The sequence below is a fragment of the Nyctereutes procyonoides genome, unplaced genomic scaffold (assembly GCF_905146905.1).
Source record: "Nyctereutes procyonoides isolate TBG_1078 unplaced genomic scaffold, NYPRO_anot_genome, whole genome shotgun sequence".
Taxonomy (NCBI): domain Eukaryota; kingdom Metazoa; phylum Chordata; class Mammalia; order Carnivora; family Canidae; genus Nyctereutes; species Nyctereutes procyonoides.
This window is the reverse complement of record NW_026575122.1, coordinates 24,596,748-24,613,265: the sequence shown is the minus strand read 5'-3', so window position 1 is coordinate 24,613,265 and position 16,518 is coordinate 24,596,748. Positions and strand designations below refer to the sequence as shown.

At 41.4% G+C, this 16,518-nt stretch overlaps 1 protein-coding gene across 4 annotated transcripts in view; it reads left to right on the top strand.

The window, feature by feature from the left end:
* The first annotated feature begins 6,707 nt into the window (after positions 1-6,707).
* The window catches only part of NR1H4 (nuclear receptor subfamily 1 group H member 4), a 72,510-nt gene continuing 62,699 nt past the window's right edge, over positions 6,708-16,518 (top strand). For 2 of the 4 annotated variants that reach the window (XM_055336593.1, XM_055336594.1), the window contains exon 1: positions 6,708-6,943. The gene's annotated coding sequence lies outside the window, so the exon portion shown is untranslated. The remainder of the gene's footprint in view (positions 6,944-16,518) is intronic. The other 2 variants (XM_055336598.1, XM_055336597.1) reach the window with 1 other exon arrangement.

Genomic DNA, 16,518 nt, shown 5'->3' with positions numbered 1-16,518 from the left:
ATCTCTTTGTATTAAAAGTTAAGAAAATATATCAGTGTTAATATTCTATGTTTAGAATATGAATACATTTTATTTCCTTATTTATGATTATCTGTATTTTATATTTTTCTACACTGATCATTACTACTTATGAATTAAAAGCAACAATAATAAAGGAATCCTCCAAAAAAAGGGAGGGTCAGGGAAGATACAGGAGGCGAAGTGCATTTGATCTAGGATAAGTGGAGAAACTAGCTTCTTAAGTGCAAATAGTAATGTCCTGTCTCATGGGTTACATGTTAAAACAGGTTGTAAATATACATATATTTTTTTATTTGAAGAACCAATATTTTTTCTCTTAGCTTTTCATTTAAATTCAATTTAGTTAATATATAGTGTATTATTAGTTTCATAGGTAGAATTTCATAATTCACCAGTTCCGTATAACACCCAGTGCTCATCACATCACTTGCCCTCCTTAATGCCCATCACCCAGTTACCCCATCTCCCCTCCCACTTCCCCTCCAGCAATCCTCAGTTTGTTTCCTAGAGTTAAGGGTCTCTTATGGTTTGCCACCCTCTGTCTTTTTCCCCCTCTCTGTCTTTATTTTATTTTCCTTCCCTTCCTCTGTGTTCATCTGTTTTGTTTCATTTTTTTTCATAATTGAGTTTTTATTGTTTGTCCTGAGAATCAGTACCGACATTTCGATTTGTACACAATTCTTAATGTACATACCGAAAATCTAAAAAATCACATAGTTGTGATCCTTTTCTAAAAGTTATTCCAGTGATCTTCCAGCTTAAAATTTGGAAGCCAATTTTCCTTAATAGTATATCAAGTACCAATATCTTTGAATGTTGATAGGCTGTTAGATGGTTAAGTCCCATTAATTCACAATTTAATACCATGATACACTACATTCTCAAATTTCTGATCCTGCACAGCACATTACCATTCCTAGGAAAACTGGACTACCACGACCAAGATGTAACAGAGTATACAGGAATTCTGATGGGGAAAGCCAAGATCTAGGAGTGGTTTTCTTGAAGAAACAATTCTACCAAAAACAACATGGGAATAGAAGTAATTTAAAATGTTCAAGACATATTAAATGCACGACTGACTCCAACTTGCCATTTAGTATGCTTGGTATTATAGGATATGGAAACTACCCCATCTATAGAATGTTGAACTGACACCCAAGACAATCAAAGCCTCCCACACTCAGTATCCTACTATTTTCTGGTTTGTACCAAAAAACAACCAGCAAATGATTTTGCTGCAAAAAAAAAAAAAAAAAAAAAAAAAAAGCATTTACAGTTTAAAAATGGGTTGAGGTGGGATTCCGTCTTTCTTCAAAATGTTTTTACAGCTACTAAAAAAAACTTGTCTTTACAAAATAGTTGATGACAATATTCCTCTGGATTGTACAGGAAGGAGACAGGGACCACTGACAGGACATGGTATCTGATATGAGTCAGACTTGGCTTCTCTCTCTCCTGCTTTGGAGGAGACTGGATTCTCCTCATTCTTAGTTTCTCCGTTTTCTGCAGGTAGGTCTTCTTTTGTTTCTTGGTTCTACTTCAACTTGTTTTCCCCTTTGCACTTTTTTTGTCTAAAGACTTATCCCTTCCTGCTGCCTTTTTGGGCTTCCTATCCACTTTTGCAGGAGCAGGTTTGGCTGACAACCTCCCCGACCTCCTATTGGGCTCCTCCTTCACTGCTCCCCTCAGCAGAGATGCTGACTTCACTCTTGGGCATCTTGGCGATGGGTCCGTGCCTGCCTGGGGCCTGCAGGCCTGGCCACTGCCCCTCCTCCCAATGCCCCCCCCCTTTTTTTTTAATGCCCCCCTTTTGTTTCTTAAATTCCACATTTGAGTGAAATCATATGACATTTATCTCTCTCTGATTGACTTCTTTTAGGTAATAGCCTAATACCCTCTAGCTCCATCCACATCATTATAAATGGCAAGATTTCATTCTTTCTGATGGCAGAGTAATATTGTGAACATTTCATTTTTAAAAGGTTCTGATCGTTAAGACTGGCTATCCAGGCTTAAATGAATGTCCAGCTATGTCCTTCACCATCTCTGGTACAGATATCTCTCAGTGCAGGCCCCGTGACTTTAATGAGTCACTTTCAGGTTGATTGTAAAGATATGGGTCAGAATCTCATGATTTCTAGCTTCTAGGAGATCTCATATCTTATGGGGCTGCCAGTGTTTCTGTTTGCTGTTTTTACACCATGCATTTTCGTGTGATATTTCATGTTAATTTTCACAATAACCCTGTAAGGTGAGCACTGTTTTCCATTATCCTATTAGTTTGGGGAGAAAGAACTAAGACCCAGAGATTGACTTGCTCAAGGTCATAAGATAACACCAGAGTCAAGACTCAAGCCCAGGTCCCTGGCTCTAATACTCACCCTACCATGCTGTCCTAGGTCTTACAAATTTTCTCTGATTTTGAGGGTACAACTTCTTCAGGGTTGTGGTGCCTAACCAGAGAAAATAAGTTATTTAAGGCAGTAGAATAAAGACCACTGCAGACAAACTTCTGATGAGACTGATTCAGTGTTGGGAACAAGATTCACACTCATAGCCAGGACTGAGCCAACGGGGAAAGAGGCCAACTCAACTACCCATACTTTCTTTCCTGCCCTCCCTCTCTGTATTTTAGTGTTCTCGTAGTCACTGCCCTGCGACGCTGAGTGTCCTGTCTCTGTTCTCTTACCATGGTGGTCACCCGTGCCTCCTGCCCTTAGATTAGGTCACATCTTTGCTATACTAACATTCAAGGTTTACCTATTCTGCTTCCCATTTGCTTTGGGATCTTTTATTTAGTCTTTGATCTATGATGAACTCATTCATTAGGGTTGAGGGGAGGATTTTCAATTAAAAAAAGGAGGAATCCTGGAGAAGATAAAGAAGCCAAAGTATTAACCAAAAAATGCCAATTTCTGTGAAAAGAGATCTTTGTTTTTGGCAGAGTGACTTTTATGCAACACATCTAATGCTAAAGCAGAGTTGATCACTAACAATATGTTCATAACTTCCTTCATCTCTATCCTAATTCAACAATTAATTAAAATATCCTAGTATTGATAAGCGTTTCATAAATATTTTGACCTCCTGTTTCCCAGCTTAATAGTGGAATAAAATATAGGAGAAACTATGTTAGCTTTGGGGAAAACAAACCTGAGTTTAAAGCCCTGCTTGATGGCTCTTGACAAGTTGCTGATCTCTAAATCTTGGTTTCTTCATTTGTGAAATGGAGATAATACTTCCTAGCTTCTAACTTATAAGGACTAAATATAAGAGGCCCTCATGCCCTCAGTGGGGTGCTGAGTTGGCTTGTTCTGGCTCGCAAGAACCATTTGTGAAGTTTTCAGGAATTTCTGAGCTGGTTGTTAAACATAGCCACATCAAAAATTAAAGTATATAAACTTCCAATTAAATACATTTAAAAAAAGATGTAATAGATACTCAAAACTCATCACATCCTAGTTATTTTGCTATATTTTACAATTATCTATAGTCCTCTGGTTATTTATATCTATTGTATGTGTAAGGTGGAAATACTCAGGAATGGTACACCATCTCATGTTAGATACCATCCTGTTGATAGTTTGCCCATGATGAGAATATTTACACTACAGAAATGGGCAAAACTATAAATCAGGATTGATTTATTGCTTTGTCAATTGTCTAAGGAAGGCAGGGCTAGCAGACAGAATTTGGCCCATGGATATCTTTGTACAGCCTGCAAAATAAGAAGAAATTTTGTATTATGAAAAGACTGTAAGATATGACAGAGACCAGATGTGGCTGCAAAACCTAAAATATTTATTTTTTGGCCCTTTAAAGAAATGTTTGCTGTCTTTTGTGTAGGTGGAGAAAAATGTTAATCAGAAATATTAAACTTCAAAGTGTGTCATGCTTGTAGCCTTACATTGTGAGGAGCACACACACACACACAAATGAAGAAAGAAATGTTTTCCACTATTTGAAAACTACTGATTCAGCAAAGAAGCCACTTGTGTTGCTGATTAGTGAATGAATTTCCAATATACATGTTGGAACTGAAAGAGGGTGCAATTTAATAAATATAATTTGTGTGAGGGTAGTGGCTCAGTAGTATATCACGGATGTGATTTCATGACAACAAATGCATTGGGAAAAGCATTCATGGGCCAGAATGCAGTTCCATTGATCAAATCATAATTGGAAATCGGCTACCAATATAAGAGTTCGGCGAAGCCCAGTGGAAGTCAATTGGCTACATGGAATTTACAACACACAAAAACTTTGTGTTCTGTTATTATTTGTGAAAATGTTCTATATCTCTAAGATCTAAAAAGTTGAAACATGTGAGAGGGCTTCCATACACATGTGTGCATGCGTGTGTGTATACACCCCTCTCTGAAAGCCAGTTGTCAAATGTTACCCAGCACACCACTGCACATACCCCCACAACCCCTATTTCTTCATACCTCCTCCAGGTTCTTAGTTGAAAAACATGGGCCCTCTTTACTTCATAGGATTATCCAAGCTACCTCCTGGCTCAGAGCCTTTGCTGTTGCCTTTTCCTTACCCTCCTCAATACCTTTCACTCCCCATACCCGAGATCCTTCAGATCCAGTCTAGTTGGCCAGATATGATAGTGTGAAGTGCTCAGGGAAAACCAGTAGTAGCTAATGCTGACATAGTGTGTCTCTATATTACTCTAGTTGGACCAGCACTTTGCACATATTAACTGATTTAATCTTCATCGTAACACTGTGGAACAGGCAGTCATTATATGTCAATCTTACAGCTGAGGACACATAGAGATGTTAAGCTAAACCCTGAGGTCTACCATCATCCAGTTGATTTGTGGCAGAGCTGAGATTTGAACCCAAGTAAGAGATTTCAGAGTCTACATCCTCAACCCTCACCTTCCCCTGCTGCTGGGGAGAATGAAATCACAACACAGGCTCTCACCATCCAAGAAGAACTGGTCTAGGGGTCATGCAGGAGTCCTTTGGACAGCTCAGAGCTGCAGAGCAAGGTGAGTGTCATCATGGACCCTTCAAGTGGGAGGGGAGAACTTACGGGGCTGGGTTCCCCCTCTTCCTTGTGATGAGGGGTGTGTCTGGGTCATGCTTCCATATTTGGGAGCCCGTAGACCTGTTGGACCTATGGATGCTAGTCAATTAGAGAAGTAGAATGTAGCACTCCTGAGAGGTTTGAATGTACACCTTCCACTAACTTTACAATGGGAAACATGGGTGTGTGCCTATATATGGGCAACACCCACATGCCCATGTGTGCTCACGCTATTTTGGAAAGTTGTCCTTTTCTCAGCTCACTCATTGATTTAGCTAACAAAGAGTTATGCAATACTTTCTCCATGGGAGGCACTCTGCTAAGACCATGGATGGATACAAAGACAAGTTGGCCACCATGCTTTCTTTCCAGAATTTTTTCTTGTATAAGCGGTAAGTAGGTCACTATAATATACAAGGTCAGAGGATTTGAGGGACAGTGAGAGAAGTACAAATAAAGGATGAGGGGGGTTGGTGGGCAGAGTAGGGGCAGATGAGGAATGGGGTTGGCTTCAGGGATAACTTAGCACTTGAGATGGCCCGGCAGATACGAGGATGTGAAAGGAAGGTGCTTTAGGTAAAAGAAGGAACTTGTGCAAATGCACAGAGCCAGGGCAGCTTGGCCAAGGTGGGCAAGATGTTAAAGTCTCTGAAGAGACAGGAGGTAAGAAAATACTAGAAAGATAGATTAGGGTGAGATTGTCAGAGGGTGGGAGGACTTCTAAATGTCAGACCAAAGCATTTTAAATGTATTTTTTTCAACAGTGGTAACCCCTCGGGGGATTTTGATTAGGAGAGCATCCAGCAAGGTGCTCACTAGATATGTAGTATGCAGATGACCAGTCAATATTAATTCAATTGATAAAGCAGAGAAATAATGGATGAAATTTATGGGGTGCTTGCTATAGGTCAGGCACTTTTCACACATTTCAAACCATGCATGTAATTCTCACCACAGCTCATGAGAAGCTCTACCTCTACCCCACAGAGGGGGAAAGTAAGACTCAGAGATGCTATGTGTCTTGTCCAGGGTTGTGACAAACAAGTAGGCATGTGACCAAGGCCTACACTTTACGTGGCTATGCCACTTGGAAAACAGAGACAAGAGAAGAAAAAGAAAGAGAAAAGGAATATGAGGCCAATGTTGTTCTTCAGAAAGGAGGCTGTGGTAGGGCCAAATTAGCCAAGGAACAGAGTGGGTTGGAAATAAGAGGAATTCCAAAGATAGAATCCACATGGATCTGTTATTACTTGCTCTAGGAGGCCCAGGAGAGAAAAGGGTCAAAAAGGCTCAGTTGCAAAAAAAAAAAAAAAAAAAAAAAAAAAAGAAGGCTCAGTTGCTAACTTCAGCCCCCAGGAGGTGGGAGAGCTATTAAAAGAAATTGGGGGGTGGGGAGGGGGAGGGTGGTTCAGTTCAGACCATGCCTGTGGAACCTGGGGACTCAGAACCCTCCAGGGGAGTCTGAGAAGAAGTGTTTTACAAGGCGAGCCTCAGGGCCCCTCAGCCAGGTCCCATTCCCTACTCTGGGCTCTGGGAGTTTGTTCTGGGAATCTCGAGGCCCTCCCAAGTTTCCTTTCTATGTTTATATCATTTATCAGAGAAAGGATTGTTAATGACTAATCTGTGTTCATGAGGCACAGAGCCAAAGAAGAGATGTTGCTGCTGAGCTGGAAGGCTGCCTGTGATCATCCACAGCTTTTACTAGAGCTCCCTCCTCTTCCTCCTCCTGCTGCTCACCCCACTGTCTCCTGGACTCACCCCAATGCAAACCCAGGTTCTGAGCGCTGGTAGCAAAATCGCTGTGGTTCGGAGAGGAGGCCTGGACTCAGAATCCTCCCAGGCCTTGAAGGTTCATCTCCAGCCTGAGACAACCCAAGTAAGTAACCTCATTCCTCAGGGGCCAGGTGTCTGTCTCAAGGTGGCAGAGGGGAAGCTGTCATTCAGGATTTCTCTTTCACATTGAGAAGTTTGGTTGATGAATGAATTCTAAGTCAGTAGAGTTTGAGGTAAAGTCCTGAAAACAAGAAGGGGAAGAAAAAGATAGAAACTCTAAAAACAAACAAGAGGAAGCAGGAGTTCATGGGGTCTAACAGCTGCTTACCTTATTAACAATTTAGGACTATCCTTTAAACATTGTGGTCATCCGGGAAAATTACTGGAGACAGTGAATTTCAGGAATGTCTCTGTTCTGAGTCCATAGACAATCTGACCTGAACAGTGTGCTCGATTTGGGTGATTTGTCAAACCTTGCTGTGACTTTGGGAATCTTGCTAATGTCAAATGACTTGGGATCTGGGGACAGGATGACGTTTAAGCCATGCTTAACCAAAGTAAAAGTTTTTCCTAGGAGAAGAGTGGCTCTGAAAAGCTTTCTCTTTTGATTTTGGTTGTAAACATGCTTTCCACTTATCATGTTACTACTGGATAGAAATATTTTTTAAAAGACGGAAAATGTTAGGAAGAACTTTGATATTAAAATTATCCAAGGTCCAGATCTACAAATAAGGCACCTGTCCACTTACCGCCACAGGGAGTTAGGCAACTAACTATAAGGGGAGCCTGAATCCTTTCTCTTAACTGAGTTTTTACTCAGAAGGGGGAGTCGATACACATGACTCACTTTGGATTCTTCCTCTGGGAAACTCACCTGAGTTTGTTTGTTTGATTGATTGATTTTATTTTAATTTTTTTAAGATTTTATTTCTTTATTGAGACACACACACACAGAGAAAGAGAGAGAGAGAGAGAGAGAGAGAGAGAGAGAGAGACGAGAGAGAGAGACAGGCAGAGGGAGAAGCAGGCTCCATGCAGGGAACCTAACATGGGACTTGATCCTGGATCTCCAGGATCACACCCCGGGCTGCAGGCAGCGCTAAACCACTGCGTCATGGGGGCTGCCCTCACCTGAGTTTTAAAGACGGCCGGGTTTGAGGGACCTCGGCAGTATCGACAAGAAATGCAGAGAAAGAATCTTTTTGAAATAATGAGCCATCACTGGGTTTCTAGCTGTGATTTTCTGAAATACTGGACACTTTCATCTTTGAGCCACCCCCCTCTTTCAAATTATGGACCTGTGCCATTTGCACTGTGGACCTTTCTGTTTTTCTCGGGGTGTTGCAATGTGGCTGATGCAACCTGCTGGGAGCTGATAGGTACCAGCCAGGGATGATACACTCTTGTCCTGGGACCCTCTCTCAGCCTGTGAACCTCCTGCAGGCTCCTCTGGCTTCTCCCCACAGCTGGAGAGGGCGAGGAGTGTGGCCTGGCCTTCCCATACCTCCCCCACCTGGCCAGGCTCTAACAGAACCACCCAGCCCTTGGGAGGCCCCGGGGAGTTTGTAAGCAAAGGAAGGGAAGTTTGCGTAGCCTTGGATGTGTGAAGGAGCTAGCTGCCTGAGAGCGCCCACTGATGAGCCGACTTCACCCCCACCGCCTGTTTCCTTCTCACTATAAGCCTGCTTGGAAGTTTTTTCTTACATTCATTGGATAGGTGAACAAACAGGCTCAAAGAAGACAACTCATTTTTTTTCTTAATTTTTTTTGACTAACACACTATCCCCCGAGTGTGGGGTTAGGCCTCACACCCTGAGATCAAGAGTCTCATGTTCTACTGGCTGAGCCAGCCCACCTGCCCTCTGAGGGGACCCAGAGCCCATCCAGGGTTGCAGTTAGGAAGGAGCAGGTCCTCAGCACGAGGCAGGCCTTCGTGACCCTATGGCCCTCTCCTTGCCACCCCGACGTTGTGGGAAGCTGGCAAAACCTGAGACCTGGATGATGGGAGGCTGGGCAAAGTGGCTGGCGGATTTCAGGGGTGATGGGTGCAGGTGCGAAGAGTCCTAAAGCCCCGTGGGGTGTTTTGTAGGGGCCCCGCCATGAGCAGGGGCAAGAGGAGGCGCTCAACGCCAGCTTCAGCCCCGAGATTGGTCTGGGAGTACCGGTCGGGCCGTGAACCCCCAGTCGGGGTGTCCCAGAGCCACTCGGCACTGCTGTGGCTCAGAGCTGCAGGCTGGGAAAGCGGGGGTCAGGGGGACCCGAGTCCCCATCCCCGTGTGACCCACGAGAAAGGGCTGGCTGGTCCTTGGGTGGTGGGGTGGCTGCAGGAAGGCAAAGGCACGAGGTTATGGTTCTTCGATGGGAGAAGTTCCCCTTGGTTGGGCTGCGAGCCTCCTCTCCCCTTTCATCCTAGTAACAGGAAGGGCTAAGAGAAACAGAAGCAGTGTCCTTGTGTCCCTCCTTGGGGCCCCTCTTCCTGCAGGGGGACCGGTCCCCGCAGCGCAGGTGTCCTCCTTGCCGGACATGCCCACCGCCTCGCTCCCCTCCCTCCCTCCCACCCTCCTGCCCTGGCCCCTGTGCCCTCCCCCGGGAGCTCTGTTCTTTCAGCTCGTCCCTTCCACATTTGGTGGCAAGGGACTGTCAGCTATTCGTACTCCTTTTCCTTTATAAGTTTGTGTCAAAATGCTCCTGACATAACGCAACTTGATGGTGAAGGGAAATACCGCGCGGAAGTCACGTAGCTTTTTTCTTGCTTAGGTCTGAGCATTATAGCAGAGTTCCAGTGTCTACATTTAATATATGTGAATATAACATCGTTTTGAATCATTGTTATTTTTCGAGATAAAATCCTAATAAAACTTGGAGATTTTACTTTCTGCTCTGAATACAATCAATGCTGCAGTCAACATCCTGTGTGCCTGTGCAAAGGACGATATTTAAGAGTTAGAATTGCATTTTATTTTAATATACACTGCTTGAGGGCCTGCCAGGAAGACTAAAATCGATGACACCACCAGCAGACTCTGAGAATACACATTGTCATGCAAGAAACTTTTGATAGGTAGAAATGGTATCTCCTTATATTAATTTGTATTTTTCTGATTATTAATTAATTTCAGACGTTTTGTAAAGTTTATTGGCCACTTTTATTTTCCTTTCAGTGAATTTTCCTCCTTATATCCTTTGCTAGTTTCTTTCATGGATTGTTTATCCTTTCAGTTTTTATTTATAGCAGTTGTTTTTATATTGTTTGTACTGATTTTTGGCTACTTATGTTGTAAACATTTCGTCCTGGTTTGTTTCATATATTTAGCTGTTCATGGTGTCTTGATCTGTCTTTTTGATTTTAATATAGTCGAATTTATTTTTTTTCCATTTATTTCTTGTTTAAGAAATTCTTCACCCTTTCACTCATGCAGGTCATGAATGTGTTTCCTATATTTTCTTCCAATAATTTTATGATTTTAAAAATCTTTGATCCACCTGAGAATTATTTCAAGAATGACACAAGATAAAAATCTTTAATTTTTTTTCCCTCAAAGGAATAGTTCATTTTCTGGATGCTATTTCTTGAGTAGGTCATCTCCACTGTATGCCCTCTGCCTCATGTAATGTCTGCTCATGATTAAATTCAAAAGGCAGCCCACCACCCTCAGGAAGATTTCCTAGTCACATACATGCTTGACGCCCACCAATGATTCCTATTTAGGATAGAAAATTGAAACTCCTTACCATAGTCAACAAGGCCAAATGAAAGCTATCTTCTCTCAGACTTCATCTCTTATACTGTCCCTTTGCTCACCTGTCTCCAGCCTCATCAGGCTTTTGCTGTTCTTCCCGAATTCCAGGCCCAGACTCTTAGCACTTGCTGACCACTCTGCCTTTGGGCTTATTTCCCTCTTGCATGGCTTACTTCTTATCCTCCACTTCTCAGCTCACACGTCCACTCTTCAGGGAGCTCTTTCAGGTTCATTCTATCCAAAATAGTGTCTGATGGCATCGCTCTATACCTCATCCCCTTTATTTTCTTATTAACACCAGTGGAAATCTCACTTTTTATTTGCAAATTATCCATCTCTTCTGCTAGAATGTAAGCCTCTGAAGACAGGTGATTTTTTTTTTTTCTGTCTCATCTATCTTTCCAAAATCTAGATCAAACCCTGATACCTAGTGGGGAAATTAATGAATGTTGAATGAATGAATGTCCTTACTTGTGCTCCTGAAGGGACTTGTGCTTACCTTTGTCATAACAATCCCCAGACTATTTAATTGGGTTTTCCTTGCCTGATGTTTCCACTAAGCTTCTTGAAGAATCATGATTTTTTTTTTTTTTTGGTCCTTATATGTCTGGTGCCTGACACAGAGTCAATAAATGTATACTGACTGAATAAATAAGTGAGCAAATGAATTCCTTCTGCATTGACACTGGAAACTGACATTGAGATGTCATTTGTAAAGAGTAAATACATTACTTAAATACTCACTTTCTTCAGATGCCAATAAGACAGTGGCCAACATGCCATATTGTTTATTTGGGGGATTATTTAATCAACTATCTAATACTATGTAACAAGCTACCCTAAAACTTAGTGGCTTAGAAAGATAATGATTATTTCTTATAATTCTATGGGTTGGCCAGGTGGTTTTCCTTGGGCTCGATCATGCTACTGATTTCAACTGGAGGATCAAGTAGATCTTATTCCCATGGCTAGGTCCTTGATGTTGGCTGTTGATTGGTATGCTTCGAATGGCTAAGTCTCTCCTGGAGTATTTCATTCTTGGTCTCTTTATGGAATCATGGTCTTAGGACATCATTCCAAGATGGTGAAAACAGAAGCCACAGGTCTGTTGAAGCTTAGCTTCAGAAGTAGAACAGTTCTATTGGTCACAGCAGGTCATAATAATAATAACTCATTAAAGGGATGATGAAATAGACTTCACTGAATAATGGGAAAAATTGCCAAGTCAGTTTTTTGTTCAAGATGGCACTGACTGGTCTCATTAAAGCAATTTGCATGACTCTTTATGGATTTATTATGAGCCTTTTTAGGACTCACTCTGTGCCAGAAAATGTATATCCATTATTTTTTGAGACAGACTCCTTTCTATTTTGAGCATGTCAAACTACTATGGAATAATGCTATGAACTAATGCCTCTGACAATATGAGAAGTCCTTTAATCCAGATGCGAATGTCTACTAGACACTTCCTTAAGTTTTTTTGAGCTCTTAGCAATGGATCTTACACCCATGATGTGATACCTGGGGCCATTGCTTATTTGAGAATTTTCTGCCCAATGGAAAGACCAAAAAATGCAAAACAGCCTTACTTTTTGACTTAGCATGTCTTGAACCCTTTGTAATTTGCTTTAAATTCTGCTTGCAAAATGAACAGCACCTTCCTCAATTCATCTCTTTCTTCATGAATCTTATCATGTGCAGCTAAATACACCAACTGGCACATTCGTTATACTACTTGGAAATCTCCTTAATCATTGGTCTGCAAGTTCACTAGGAAACTTTCCATCTTTTGAGTTACCACAGGTGACAGTATTGCCAATTGTTTCACGATTACAAAATATAACCCATCCCCTTTCCAGCTTCCTATAGTAATTTCTTCACTGTTCTTCCAATTTCTGGAGTAGTCTCCTTAGTGCCCTTCCAGGCTCTTCCCAATTCCCAATCTCCAAACCAAGGCCATATGTTTTAGCCCCCCCCCCTTTTTTATACATCCTCCCTCTTCCAGGTACTGCTTTCTGTATCTGTTATTTTTTTCTTTGTAACAACTACCCCAAAGCATAATGACTTAAAGGAGTAATTAATCATAATTAATTTCATAATCACTCATAATTAATTTTCATATTTCTGTGAGTCAGCTGTGTAGTTCCTCTGCTAGTTGCGCATGGACTCATTCATGTGGCTTATTCAGATAGAAGATCAACTAGAATGGAAGGTCCAAGATTGTCTTACTAATATGTCTGAAGTCATGGTGTAGCTGTCAGCTGGGACATTTGGGGTGTTCTCTCTGTACAAGATGTCAAGATGTTTTGTATCTGGGGGCATCTGCACAGAGTGTGTCAGTCTTAGGACAATATTCCTCAATGAGGAAAAGAAGCTCCAAGGCCTCTTAAAGCCCTGACTCACATGTCTTGCATCCACCATTCTATTTGTCAAAGAAATTACCACATCAGCTCAGGTTCAAGGGCTGGAGAATAGATTTTATTCTAGGCCCAGACTCTTAGCACTTGCTGACCATATAGACTTTATCTATTGATGGGTAGTGGCAAACTCACACTGCAAAAGGGCATGTAGAATGGAAGAATGTGTGGTGCCTACTTTTGCAAATAACAAATAATCTACACAAATAATAATCATAAAATTTCAGGACCCCAACAAATTATTTGGGAAAAAAGATGATAGGTCAGTAAGCAGAGGTCTGGTTGACTGAAGTATTTTTGATTCACGATACCTGAAGGTAATATGCTTTTAAATAGAGACTTTAGAAACACAAAAGAAGAAACAAAATAATGGGCAACCTTGTACAGGCTTAATTAATTTGTGCAAATGAACACATTGACTGCCTTAGGCAGAAGTGACCTTGCAGGACTGCCAATTCACCCTCACTAGCAATCGGTAGGTGGTTAGTGACAGTCTTGGTAGGAGAGCTACATGAGAGAGCATGAATTTGGAGTTAGATGTGGGTTCACATCCCAGTTGTGCTTCTCACTAGCAGTGTGACCTTGAGCCGTTTGCTGAACCTCAATTTTCTCATCTATAAAGTGTGTATATTAATACCTACTTGGCTTATTATAGATTAAATGAAATAACGTAGCACGGATGCTGCCACATAGCAAGTACTCATAAAATGGTAGATATTATTTTATTCCATCTCCCCCAGAATATGTACTAGTTACTGTGATAGTAATAAATACTGTCTGGTTCCTATAGGGCACCACTCTCAGAGTAATGAGTCCCAATGACCATACTGTGTGACTGCTGGTTGGTACTGGCTAAACATTGTGTTATAAATCCCTCTGGACTTTGGGAAGAATCTGTTTACCTTAAATTTGTATTTTTGCCCTGAAAAGAATGACTTCAGTTTGAGTGCTTCTGGGAAGACCAAATCCCTGGAAAAGATAAATCTTTTTTTTTTTTTTTTTTTTAAGAGCTCCTTTCTCTCTTCTCTTAAGAACATTCTTCTGAACTTTGGACTGAATCCAGGGCTTCCCCTGGGCGTGAAATAATGGTAGCTACAAGAAGTCTACTTTTCTCCTGCTCTTTAAGAATAATTTACATAAAAAAGAATGATTCACACATTTAACTTTGCCTTCAACAACTGGGTTCATCTGAGAAAAATGTCACCAAGGATGGTGTCCTTGGGTGTGAAGAGTTTATAGAGAACCAGCACATGTTACTGGTTTTTATCTTCATCTTCTGAGAACTGAGATTCTTCTAAATTAGAGTCAAAGCTATTTAATTGAAACAGGGTCTTTCCAAGGTCTCCATTTGCAAATGGTTTATGCCTCATCAGAGGAGCTCCACATACCATGAACTTCCTGTGACACATAGTATCTAAACAAGTTAAAAATTGATAACCAGAAAGTGGAAGTCTAAGTTACGAGTCACTATGCATCTTATCACATTAAAAACAAACAGTGTGTACCATCTCTAAAACTATTCCCGGGCCCTTAAGTTAAGACTAGCTTACAGCATTATACAAATAAACATAAAGTAAAATAAACATTTTGTTCCTGCTTCTACCAATACACAAGTCTTAAACTTTGAATCATCGCTTCTTTCTTTCCTTCCTCCTTCCTTATGTCTGCTGTATTCAAGTCTCCTCTTTTCCATCTCTCCAGACACTGCCATGCTGAGCACCAGATCACCTCCCTTCAGCCATGAATTTCCTCCTTTCACTGCCTACCCTCCCTATCCCACCTTCTCACTAGAGTACTTTTGAACACAGATCTCATTATGCCACTCAGCATTTCTAGTAGTGCCTCAGGGACCACAGAGTTCCCAAACATTTTATAGAAAGGAATACTTTTGGGGCACCTGAGTGCCTGCCTTCAGCTCAGGTCATAATCCCAGGATCCTGGGATGGAGCCCCGCCGCGGGCTCCCTGCTCCGTGGGGAGCTTACTTCTCCCTCGCCCTCTTTGCTCTGCCCTCTGCTTGTGCTCTCTCTGTCTCTCTCTCTCAAATAAAATTCTTTTTTTTTTTTTTAAAGAAAGGAATACTTTCTCCTCAGAGCCTTAAGAATGTGTAAGAAACATAGAATCCTCTATGAACTTGCATAAGTTTACAGATGAGGAAGATTTTTACATATATAATTTCATTTGATCTTTTTCATTATGAAATATTTCCCATTTGCAAAAAAAAAAAGGGTAATATCATCACCCTCCCCCCTTGTATTTACCTCCAGCTTGATAAGGGAAGCTTGACAGATACTATGGAAATTCCCTGTGTACCCACCCAGTCATCCTGCAGCGCTCTTCTGACTGTGGGTTCAGCACTTTCATCCAGGGCTCTATAGGTTGGAGCAGGAATTGCGAGTGTTTTCTATAAAGACCAGATAGTGAATATTTTAGGCTTTGGAGATTATGTGGACTGTGTCAAAACTACTGAATTCTGCAATAGTTGTGTGAAGATGGCCATAACCACGTAAACAAAAGGGCAAATTTGGTCTTGGGGAGGCTGGATTTGGCTCATGAATCAGTTTAGGGACCCCTCATTCCAGCATCGATGGTAATACATAGTATTGTTCATGTATCTTTAAACTTACATACATTTTATCAAACTGCCTATATTTTTCCATAACCTGATTCTTTTGCCCAATATGACATTTTTTTAAAAGATTTTATTTATTTATTCTGAGAAACAGAGAAAGAGAGAGAGGCAGAGACACAGACAGAGGGAGAAGCAGGCTCCATGCAGGGAGCCCGACGTGGGACTCGATCCCGGGGCTCCAGGATCACGCCCTAGGCTGTTGGCGGCGCTAAACCACTGAGCCACTGGGGCTGCCCCCATATGACGTTTTTAATTTTATTCCCATGAATGCATATAGTCCTGGTTCATTCACTTTAATTGCTGCATGGCACTTATGAATATACTTACAGCATTATTCATATACTATTTATTATAGCCATTGTCTTGTTGATGGGCTTTTTATGCTGTTTTCAGATTTTTGCTATTGGAAACAATGCAGTGAGCATTTTTGTCCATGTCACCTATACAGATGTGTAGAAACTTAGGAAAAGTTATACCTTTTAATCTTTACAGCAACCCTACTATTTAGACTTTTAAACCAGTATTCGGCTGAAGCTCAGGGTGTAGTGTGGGGAGGAGAGTGTTAAGTGATAGTTCCAGATCATACATGAAGCTATGAAAGGTGAACACAGGTCCCCATCCTAGCCTTCTCATATCCCATCCCCCATGACATTTCTGCTAGGTTGCAGGTGTCGTTTCTGTATATGGGTAGCACTGCTGGGTGTGATAGGGGAATTTAAAAGAAATATATGATATTTCATCATAGATAATTATGATTACTGTCTTCTTCAAATTTATGATCTGGTGCGATAGTGGGGAAGATGACAGATGTAGTGAAATCATTAATTAGCACTCGAGGGAAAAGATAAATGACAGAGTGACCAGTGGGAAGTTGGGGCATACTTGGAAAA